Here is a 5,377-nt window from a genome sequence, read left to right as displayed (position 1 = left end):
CACCAACGGCCTAATGGCTCGGCTGGCCTGATTTTAAGGTTGAGAATCTTGACAACGATTTTGCATACCGACAAAAATAGCATCAAGCAAAAATATCACTTATTTTTCCAATTTTCGACTTGTAGAACGATCAAGTATACTATTCCCTTGGATTCTAAGATTTTTTTCAAGTGATTATTTTCAAAGTTGGGAAAAAATGAAAAATTATTCTAAGTCCCCCATTCGTAGTTCTTTTTGATTCGTATTGCTTCGGCGCAAAGTAGGTAGGGACACTTATGGATTTCTCAATTTTTGGATAGGGACAGCCGGATAGCCGTCATTCAGCATAAAAGCTATTGTTATATGCATAGTTTGATGTGAGGAATGGGAATTGATTGAAATTTTCACCCGCCAATTGCCGGCTGGCCTGATTTTAAGGTTTGAGAATCTTGACAACGATTTTGCATACCGACAAAAATAGCATCAAGCAAAAATATCACTTATTTTTCCAATTTTCGACTTGTAGAACGATCAAGTATACTATTCTTTGGATTCTAAGATTTTTTTCAAGTGATTATTTTCAAAGTTGGGAAAAATGAAAAATTATTCTAAGTCCCCATTCGTAGTTCTTTTTGATTCGTATTGCTTCGGCGCAAAGTAGGTAGGGGACACTTATGGATTTCTCAATTTTTGGATAGGGACAGCCGGATAGCCGTCATTCAGCATAAAAGCTATTGTTATATGCATAGTTTGATGTGAGGAATGGGAATTGATTGAAATTTTCACCCGCCAATTGCCGGCTGGCCTGATTTTAAGGTTTGAGAATCTTGACAACGATTTTGCATACCGACAAAAATAGCATCAAGCAAAAATATCACTTATTTTTCCAATTTTCGACTTGTAGAACGATCAAGTATACTATTCCTTGGATTCTAAGATTTTTTTCAAGTGATTATTTTCAAAGTTGGGAAAAATGAAAAATTATTCTAAGTCCCCATTCGTAGTTCTTTTTGATTCGTATTGCTTCGGCGCAAAGTAGGTAGGGACACTTATGGATTTCTCAATTTTTGGATAGGGACAGCCGGATAGCCGTCATTCAGCATAAAAGCTATTGTTATATGCATAGTTTGATGTGAGGAATGGGAATTGATTGAAATTTTCACCCGCCAATTGCCGGCTGGCCTGATTTTAAGGTTTGAGAATCTTGACAACGATTTTGCATACCGACAAAAATAGCATCAAGCAAAAATATCACTTATTTTTCCAATTTTCGACTTGTAGAACGATCAAGTATACTATTCTTTGGATTCTAAGATTTTTTTCAAGTGATTATTTTCAAAGTTGGGAAAAATGAAAAATTATTCTAAGTCCCCATTCGTAGTTCTTTTTGATTCGTATTGCTTCGGCGCAAAGTAGGTAGGGACACTTATGGATTTCTCAATTTTTGGATAGGGACAGCCGGATAGCCGTCATTCAGCATAAAAGCTATTGTTATATGCATAGTTTGATGTGAGGAATGGGAATTGATTGAAATTTTCACCCGCCAATTGCCGGCTGGCCTGATTTTAAGGTTTGAGAATCTTGACAACGATTTTGCATACCGACAAAAATAGCATCAAGCAAAAATATCACTTATTTTTCCAATTTTCGACTTGTAGAACGATCAAGTATACTATTCTTTGGATTCTAAGATTTTTTTCAAGTGATTATTTTCAAAGTTGGGAAAAATGAAAAATTATTCTAAGTCCCCATTCGTAGTTCTTTTTGATTCGTATTGCTTCGGCGCAAAGTAGGTAGGGACACTTATGGATTTCTCAATTTTTGGATAGGGACAGCCGGATAGCCGTCATTCAGCATAAAAGCTATTGTTATATGCATAGTTTGATGTGAGGAATGGGAATTGATTGAAATTTTCACCCGCCAATTGCCGGCTGGCCTGATTTTAAGGTTTGAGAATCTTGACAACGATTTTGCATACCGACAAAAATAGCATCAAGCAAAAATATCACTTATTTTTCCAATTTTCGACTTGTAGAACGATCAAGTATACTATTCTTTGGATTCTAAGATTTTTTTCAAGTGATTATTTTCAAAGTCGGGAAAAATGAAAAATTATTCTAAGTCCCCATTCGTAGTTCTTTTTGATTCGTATTGCTTCGGCGCAAAGTAGGTAGGGACACTTATGGATTTCTCAATTTTTGGATAGGGACAGCCGGATAGCCGTCATTCAGCATAAAAGCTATTGTTATATGCATAGTTTGATGTGAGGAATGGGAATTGATTGAAATTTTCACCCGCCAATTGCCGGCTGGCCTGATTTTAAGGTTTGAGAATCTTGACAACGATTTTGCATACCGACAAAAATAGCATCAAGCAAAAATATCACTTATTTTTCCAATTTTCGACTTGTAGAACGATCAAGTATACTATTCTTTGGATTCTAAGATTTTTTTCAAGTGATTATTTTCAAAGTTGGGAAAAATGAAAAATTATTCTAAGTCCCCATTCGTAGTTCTTTTTGATTCGTATTGCTTCGGCGCAAAGTAGGTAGGGACACTTATGGATTTCTCAATTTTTGGATAGGGACAGCCGGATAGCCGTCATTCAGCATAAAAGCTATTGTTATATGCATAGTTTGATGTGAGGAATGGGAATTGATTGAAATTTTCACCCGCCAATTGCCGGCTGGCCTGATTTTAAGGTTTGAGAATCTTGACAACGATTTTGCATACCGACAAAAATAGCATCAAGCAAAAATATCACTTATTTTTCCAATTTTCGACTTGTAGAACGATCAAGTATACTATTCTTTGGATTCTAAGATTTTTTTCAAGTGATTATTTTCAAAGTTGGGAAAAATGAAAAATTATTCTAAGTCCCCATTCGTAGTTCTTTTTGATTCGTATTGCTTCGGCGCAAAGTAGGTAGGGACACTTATGGATTTCTCAATTTTTGGATAGGGACAGCCGGATAGCCGTCATTCAGCATAAAAGCTATTGTTATATGCATAGTTTGATGTGAGGAATGGGAATTGATTGAAATTTTCACCCGCCAATTGCCGGCTGGCCTGATTTTAAGGTTTGAGAATCTTGACAACGATTTTGCATACCGACAAAAATAGCATCAAGCAAAAATATCACTTATTTTTCCAATTTTCGACTTGTAGAACGATCAAGTATACTATTCTTTGGATTCTATGATTTTTTTCAAGTGATTATTTTCAAAGTTGGGAAAAATGAAAAATTATTCTAAGTCCCCATTCGTAGTTCTTTTTGATTCGTATTGCTTCGGCGCAAAGTAGGTAGGGACACTTATGGATTTCTCAATTTTTGGATAGGGACAGCCGGATAGCCGTCATTCAGCATAAAAGCTATTGTTATATGCATAGTTTGATGTGAGGAATGGGAATTGATTGAAATTTCCACCCGCCAATTGCCGGCTGGCCTGATTTTAAGGTTTGAGAATCTTGACAACGATTTTGCATACCGACAAAAATAGCATCAAGCAAAAATATCACTTATTTTTCCAATTTTCGACTTGTAGAACGATCAAGTATACTATTCCTTGGATTCTAAGATTTTTTTCAAGTGATTATTTTCAAAGTTGGGAAAAATGAAAAATTATTCTAAGTCCCCATTCGTAGTTCTTTTTGATTCGTATTGCTTCGGCGCAAAGTAGGTAGGGACACTTATGGATTTCTCAATTTTTGGATAGGGACAGCCGGATAGCCGTCATTCAGCATAAAAGCTATTGTTATATGCATAGTTTGATGTGAGGAATGGGAATTGATTGAAATTTTCACCCGCCAATTGCCGGCTGGCCTGATTTTAAGGTTTGAGAATCTTGACAACGATTTTGCATACCGACAAAAATAGCATCAAGCAAAAATATCACTTATTTTTCCAATTTTCGACTTGTAGAACGATCAAGTATACTATTCTTTGGATTCTAAGATTTTTTTCAAGTGATTATTTTCAAAGTTGGGAAAAATGAAAAATTATTCTAAGTCCCCATTCGTAGTTCTTTTTGATTCGTATTGCTTCGGCGCAAAGTAGGTAGGGACACTTATGGATTTCTCAATTTTTGGATAGGGACAGCCGGATAGCCGTCATTCAGCATAAAAGCTATTGTTATATGCATAGTTTGATGTGAGGAATGGGAATTGATTGAAATTTTCACCCGCCAATTGCCGGCTGGCCTGATTTTAAGGTTTGAGAATCTTGACAACGATTTTGCATACCGACAAAAATAGCATCAAGCAAAAATATCACTTATTTTTCCAATTTTCGACTTGTAGAACGATCAAGTATACTATTCTTTGGATTCTAAGATTTTTTTCAAGTGATTATTTTCAAAGTTGGGAAAAATGAAAAATTATTCTAAGTCCCCATTCGTAGTTCTTTTTGATTCGTATTGCTTCGGCGCAAAGTAGGTAGGGACACTTATGGATTTCTCAATTTTTGGATAGGGACAGCCGGATAGCCGTCATTCAGCATAAAAGCTATTGTTATATGCATAGTTTGATGTGAGGAATGGGAATTGATTGAAATTTTCACCCGCCAATTGCCGGCTGGCCTGATTTTAAGGTTTGAGAATCTTGACAACGATTTTGCATACCGACAAAAATAGCATCAAGCAAAAATATCACTTATTTTTCCAATTTTCGACTTGTAGAACGATCAAGTATACTATTCTTTGGATTCTATGATTTTTTTCAAGTGATTATTTTCAAAGTTGGGAAAAATGAAAAATTATTCTAAGTCCCCATTCGTAGTTCTTTTTGATTCGTATTGCTTCGGCGCAAAGTAGGTAGGGACACTTATGGATTTCTCAATTTTTGGATAGGGACAGCCGGATAGCCGTCATTCAGCATAAAAGCTATTGTTATATGCATAGTTTGATGTGAGGAATGGGAATTGATTGAAATTTTCACCCGCCAATTGCCGGCTGGCCTGATTTTAAGGTTTGAGAATCTTGACAACGATTTTGCATACCGACAAAAATAGCATCAAGCAAAAATATCACTTATTTTTCCAATTTTCGACTTGTAGAACGATCAAGTATACTATTCCTTGGATTCTAAGATTTTTTTCAAGTGATTATTTTCAAAGTTGGGAAAAATGAAAAATTATTCTAAGTCCCCATTCGTAGTTCTTTTTGATTCGTATTGCTTCGGCGCAAAGTAGGTAGGGACACTTATGGATTTCTCAATTTTTGGATAGGGACAGCCGGATAGCCGTCATTCAGCATAAAAGCTATTGTTATATGCATAGTTTGATGTGAGGAATGGGAATTGATTGAAATTTTCACCCGCCAATTGCCGGCTGGCCTGATTTTAAGGTTTGAGAATCTTGACAACGATTTTGCATACCGACAAAAATAGCATCAAGCAAAAATA

The sequence above is a fragment of the Diachasmimorpha longicaudata genome, unplaced genomic scaffold (genome assembly GCF_034640455.1).
Source record: "Diachasmimorpha longicaudata isolate KC_UGA_2023 unplaced genomic scaffold, iyDiaLong2 ctg00000263.1, whole genome shotgun sequence".
NCBI classification, from domain to species: Eukaryota; Metazoa; Arthropoda; class Insecta; order Hymenoptera; family Braconidae; genus Diachasmimorpha; species Diachasmimorpha longicaudata.
This window is presented reverse-complemented; position numbering follows the sequence as displayed.